This window comes from Papilio machaon, chromosome 28 (assembly GCF_912999745.1).
Source record: "Papilio machaon chromosome 28, ilPapMach1.1, whole genome shotgun sequence".
In the NCBI taxonomy this organism is placed as follows: domain Eukaryota; kingdom Metazoa; phylum Arthropoda; class Insecta; order Lepidoptera; family Papilionidae; genus Papilio; species Papilio machaon.
In genome coordinates this window covers 4,238,238-4,245,390 of record NC_060013.1, presented here as the reverse complement: position 1 = coordinate 4,245,390, position 7,153 = coordinate 4,238,238, and positions in this window count along the sequence as shown.

The window sequence follows — 7,153 nt, the reverse complement described above, 5'->3', positions numbered from 1 at the left end:
ATTTTTCTCTATTGTATAATAAAGTTGTCAGTTTTAACCCGTAGCTATAATTTGGGCGGGATCGGTTGCAGGTGTGTAGATTTCATTAAATGATTTAATTGAAATTTGTCCCGGACCATAGATTATATGATTTAAACTATTTAGACAACTCATATACTGGCCTATAATAACGACAATAAATGTAACTATTAGAAAAAAATTCTATAGTTTTTTCGATTGCATAATCTGTTATACATCTTCAAAATAAACGGTACTAATGGCCAAGAGATGTTTTTGTTGATCAATCACATGGTCTATGCGAAGGGATTTTAGTGAGAGTGACGCTTCCGTTGTTAAGATACACTGAATGTTTTTTTGTAATAGTACCCAACATAGGGTGGTAATAATGTAGTTATGTATCTACTGCGCCTGTTTTGAGCGAGAATTGAATCATAGTTACACTATGCTTCGTATTCGGACGGCGCCATACAACATAGGCGGGGACTCCTAGAGCCCTTAGCAACGCTGTAGTGCGCAGGCCGCGCGCCTCCTTTCGAAGCCTTTGAAGTAACAAAACATTTTCTATGGTTCATCTTCACTTAGTCAAGTATTAGAAATAAATGGTAATAAACACAGCCGATCTTTCATTTATCGCTTTTTCGTACCTTCAATTAGTTTTACTATATTATTATTTTTTTAATACCAAAAGTAAAGTACCGTAGTCAGCTTCGAGCCCCATTTTGGGCGCCAGTAAAGATCATTTTATTAGTTTTGAATTTACCCCCAATTTTGAGTAGTGTCTAGTGATGTGGATAGTACGAGAAATATTCTTTCAGTGTATATTTGATATAGCCTCTACGAAATGAAGTACGATCTTGAACTGAGACAAGTGTGACATCTGTTTTATAAAATCAAGTTAGCAACTCTATATACACTTGTCAGTCAAGTGAGTTCTTTTATTGACTAGCTATATCAGTATAGACTGTCTGGAGGAGTTGGAAGTTGGACATAGATGCATGGTGACGTCAGTACAGTACGCAGCGAGTTTTAGCGGTGGAGTTGTAGCGAGCATGACTGGGTGCAGACTGCTGACGATATCAAACGGACAAGAAGACGGAAGATCGACGATTGGAATTTTCTTTATACGAGACAATACTGAACGCTAGAACGAAACATCCTTTTGTGAAACATCTGTGTCTTTTCGGTAGACGCTTTGTAATACTGAAAAGAGGATTAACTTTGAGTTAAACTTATATTTATTGCTTGAATCAGATTTTAAGTTTGTTTTTTTTATCAATTGGTCAGTATTGTCTTGGTTTGCAGGCGACCGCTGAACCAGGCTGAGTTCATCCTTGGTGTCCTTTCAGCCCTTATAGAAGTGCATCCCAGTAAACTAGATCCGTAGACGAATAGACATATTTGGGTGCTGGGTTTTACATGTTGTTATATAATTGTAGTTGAATGAATCAGTTTTTTTTTCCTTACAATAGTGAAAAGACACTTGAAATGCTTTAAAGGAGTTTATTTTTTAAAATTATCGAGTAGTGTACGTAGTTTCTAGTAGTTTAATATATTAGATGAGAATTTTAAAAGCATATCAATAAACCCCATGATTAGACACAAACATGTTGTGCCTTAATTTAGTTTTTCTTCGGTATAAATAATGCTTTGTCGATGGAAATGCTGGCAACTCTAGACGTAGAACTCGGACCAAAGACAAATAGCTTGGGAAATGGAGACAATATTTTTTGTAAAAATTTATCGTTGTTTTTAAACTTTGGCGTTGAAACGTCGTTAAATACATTACGAATTAGAGGTTTTTTTTCTGTTGTTTTTTTACATGATAGTAGTGTATTTTATAGAAGACTATTTGTGAACGAGGAACAGTAAAATAATAGCGACCCCATCAGTCGTAGTACAAAGTAAATTAAGTATTTTGTAATGGAAATTGTAATGTCATTTTTGACATGTCTTCCTTAAAAACGATAGACTGATGTTAGACACCCGTTATGTATTCTTTGATATCCCGTCTCGCTGGGATGCACTAGATTTGGTTTTACGTAGGTATGCCATAGACAATGTGAGGGCGCTTGTTCGGACCTCGATCTGTAAAGTTTGACGTTTAAACTTTTTAAATCATATCATTAAAGTCAAAGACATGGTCTGAAAAAGTGCTTTTTCAAATCATTAAGTAAAAGAATGGTTTTAAATTGATAGTAGATAAATAAAAGTGTTCAGTAGAAATACCCCTGTACGAGACTAAAGCAGAGTGCCTCATAATGTGACAATATCCTTAGATCACGTATTTCAGTTAATATTGTCTGCAAATTTATTTTTACCACTTTTTTTGCTTGTTGCCGACTTACCGTTTTATTTAGTAAATTTAAAATTTAATAAAATCACAACGAGTGGTAAAAATTAATACGTTAATCTGTGATTGTATGGACTTGTAATTATTTATTCATTGGATACCTCGACGATATTTCTAGTCACTTTAGTTTACCGTTTAGTAAAGTCGAGAAGATGTTGATTTTGTTTCAGTTTGAATTTGTTATAGTTTAGAATTGTTTTTGCCAGTTTTATTTGGCATGACGGCCTGGGTCTCGTGCGACAAGGCATATCTGAGCAGTCTCGTGCGAGCCACAAGTCGTCAACCAACATTTAGTTAACACCTGTATATATCTAGTGTAAGAAGATGTCATACTCAAAATATTGTGTGTGTTATTTAAAACATTTCCCTTTCGTATTAGGGGTGTCTTTAGATTAGGTATTTTCTCTAACTCTTTCTTGTTTGGAATATTTGAAATTTGAATAATAGTTCTTTTCTATGAATTCCGAGTAGTTTTGGTCGTTTATAAAGTATAGGGTTTGGGTGAAGTGTTTTTTTTTCTTTACTATGAACTGATCAATGGTAAAATTAACTACTTGTTTTATTTTGATGTGGTTCGTTTGTACTAATTGTAAAATTTGAACAATGCTTCACTCATATCCCAAGTGTTTTTAGATTACAAATTATTATAATAAAGTGCCCCCACGAATTTGTAATATTTTAAAACCTAATAACCTAAAATTCATATTTACATTTAGATCTAGTAGAACGTGGTTTGTAATTCATTCTTTTATCGGGAATGTATAGATTTTTTACTGTAATTGAACTATATATCATTATAATGTATGGCAACACATTTGTTCTGTCAAACTGTGTTGTCATATTTCAAGAGGGTAATGTGATTATTTTCATTTACGATTGAATAAAATCGATATTCAGGTAATACAAAATATTATTGGACATCTTGCCTTGGTAATGGTAAAAATGCAACTAAAACATCGAGTATCATTAAACTTGTTATAACAAAAGAATTGATGCAATTTCAATTTAAAAAATACTGTTCCAACCAACCATAAACTTTTTTTATCACCATATGTCATAGTTTATACCAACCAACATTATCCTAAAGGCGATTTGAAATATAAATTGTTTGATAATGATCACATATCCTTAGAGTATTCAAACAAGGTTCTATTTATCTAGTCGAGCGTAGTTTTTAAATATGAAGATATATGTATTGAGAGTTTTAAATTAGCTTTGGATATAATCTACATGGTAACACTGGCTGGCGCGGGAAAGAGCCGCGCGGTGACATCGCTGCGATTTAAAATTCGAACAGTTTGAAAATAAACGGTTATTTAACAATTCGACTTGCAGTTTTATTAAACGTATTTGTTTTATAGTCTTGTTTCCTAATTCCTAGCTACGCATAAATATCAAACTTATAGAATACAGGAAAAACTATTGAACATTGGTAAAGAGACATACACAAATATATACACGTAATTTTGCGTGTATCTTTATAAATATAAAAATATGATGAGCGTAAGCTTCACATGACTAAATTATCACTAATCATACAAAATGAGAGAATAATAGAAAGTAAAAGACTAGTTAGACAAAGAAAGTAAATAAGGATGACAGTTATGGTGTGCGCTGAGAAATGGTAAGTACGAAAGAATACAGCACAAATACAACTGCCTGGCAATATGGCGAGCGTAGGCCTTCAACAAAAGAATGTGCTGAGGACTGTCAAGGTTCATCGCACAATACAGAGTTAATATGGAATTTTGGGCGTAAATTCCAATATTCACTCTATTATCTATTGAATAGGTAATCAAAATACAGATTAAAATAAAATACATTATAGCGACATCTGTTATGATAAATTGTAATGTACCGTAACTTCATCTATCTATCTTCTATCTATATATATAAAAATGAATTGCTGTTCGTTAGTCTCACTAAAACTCGAGAACGGCTGAACGGATTTATCTTACCTTAGTCTTGAAATGTTCGTGGAGGTCTAGGGAAGGTTTAAAAGGCGAGAAAAAATTCATACCGCTATAAAAAAAATTTTAACTGCGCGCGGACGGAATCGCGGGCGACAGCTAGTTCGGATATAATTTTTTAGCTTTATGGCGGCAGGAAGCTTGCGGACGAAGTAATATTGTGGAAGGCGATGGTGAAAGACGTATTCTCAAGTAATGAATTAACTAAGTTATACGAAGCAAAGGGTATTAATTGAGTAAAGCTCTAGAGAACACAATTAACGTCGGACAGCAGAGTATTGCTTTGTCCGTTGTGCAAATTAAATGAGATTACTATCTACTATATAAAATTCTCGTGTCTCTCTCGGGTTTCGAACTTGAACTCCTCCGAAACGGCTTGACCGATTCTCATGAAATTTTGTGAGCATATTCAGTGGGTCTGAGAATCGGACAACATCTATTTTTCATAACCAATTTCAAAACAATATGGGGGGGGGGGCATTTAGTTTTTTTTAACTGTGCGCGGACGGAGTCGCGGGCGACAGCTTGTGTATTTATAAATATAAGTGAGCTACTTGATTCACAGTGTATAAGTATTCCACGAACGGTCGAGATTCTAGACTAGGGGTTGCTAACATGATTAGACCAGAAATCTACTGTTTACTAACGAAACCCAGTGTCATCAATTACAAAGTTGTAATCTCAAATGAAACAGCCATAATGCACAATTATATGGTATTTTTATTTTAGTAAAAGAAAATAAACCCTACAGTTATTCTTAATAAATTATTTCTTTATGTTTTACGTTAGCTGTCGCCGGCGATTTTGTCCGCGTGGCATAAAAAAATCTTTATAAGTAGCCTATGTGTTCTTCCAGACTATGTTCTACAACCGTGCCAAATTTCATCAAGATCTGTTGAGCTGTTCCGGAGATAACTTCGAAAAAACATCCATCCATCTAAATATTCTAAATATATTTAAACTAGCTTTTACCCGCGACTCCGTCCGCGCGGAATAAAAAATAGAAAACGGGGTAAAAACTATCATATGTCCGTTTCCTGGTTCTAAGCTACCTGCCCACCAATTTTCAGTCAAATCGATTCAGCCGTTCTTGAGTTATAAATAGTGTAACTAACACGACTTTCTTTTATATACAGTGAAACCTGGTTAAGTGAGACATCAAGGGACTTGCAATGTCGTTTCACTTATAGAGGTATTCCACTTACCCAGTGTCTCAGATATACAGGTATAAATAAATATCTGTCTCATTTACAGAGGGTTCCATTAATAGAGGTGAGAATACAGGTTATTTCAGTTTGACATTTTTCAAATAAACATCTGTATGATAGTAAAGCGAAACTAAAACTGAAGGTAATTGAAGCTCAAAATTCGAAGCTCAAAAAAAAAACAATGTTATCTCAGTTACAGAGGTTTATGCATATAAAATTTACTCGCTGTCTCAGTTATAGAGGTATCTATGATGATAAATCGAAAGAACAAATCCCAGATATAGAGGTTTACCTCGTCCCACTAACAGAGGTAATTCAGTGCCAAAGTGTTGGGACCTCAGCATGAGTTCCAGTTATGGAGGTTTCTCACTTATCCAGGTCCCACTTAACCAAGTTTCACTGTATATAGATATATTCGCATTTATAATATTAGGAAGATTAATTATTCTTTCTATGATCAACTAAAGGTTCATTTAGACTTATCCGGAATCGTACAAACAGTTGAAACTTTCCGGCGATGACGTTAGTAGTGTTAAGCGCTCTTATGTATTCCCATACATTTGTCTTGCTCTGACGCTACTGCTGAGCGTTCCTACGATTCGGGCTCTTGTCTAAATGTATCTTAGTCGAACGACCCCTGTTATAGACAAATCTATATACAACTAGCTTTTACCCGCGACTCCGTCCGCGCGGAATAAAAAATAGAAAACGGGGTAAAAATTATCCTATGTCCGTTTCCTGGTTCTAAGCTACCGGCTACCTCCCCATCAATTTTCAGCTAATTCAGTTCGACCGATCTTGAGTTATAAATAGTGTAACTAACACGACTTTCTTTTATATATATAGATTTATTGACATAAGATTTCTGTATGATATAAGAAAAAACAATAATGACATTCCAATGTACGAATTGATACCAGGTTTGTTCTATCAGTTATGAGATAATCACCGGTTTTTATAAAAATAATTAAATTCTGTATTTTTTAGAACATCTTTTCTCTATGCGCTACACTCACTGACTATTAAAATACAAAATGTCGTTTACACGAGTACATTTTACCTGAATTTTACATCACATCTGTCTAATGAAAAGCAAAAAAAAAAACAATTATAAACGCATTTCGCAAACATCTCACGTACGCGTACGAAGCGCTTTATTTGTTCCTTGAATAAACGACGCGAGCTTTCGAGCGCCGTAATTGCTGGAAAGTGTTCCCGAGGCTCGCGCGCTTTTCATATTTTTTAATGTCCGAGCATGCGGGCGGTATGTTCGCATTATGCCACGATACTTTCACCATACGTCTTACTAAATTCTTTATAGAATTGAAAATTATTGAAAAGGTTATGAAAATTAAATGTATTTACTTAAAAAAAATCTAACTAAAGTTAAAAAGTACAATGAAATAATATTAATAATATTTATTTTTTCGATTAGTAACAAAATGTGCCCGTGCTCTTTTAGACGTAAATCACAATTTATTCGAACCTGGATAAGTGAGTGTTCAAGGGATCGGTCGCGTCTCTCGCTTATCTCGGTTCGACTGTATATGTATTTTAAATACTTAAATCGGTATTACTTTGAAAAATAGCTACTATAATTGCTTAACAACGTTGAGTGCAATGGA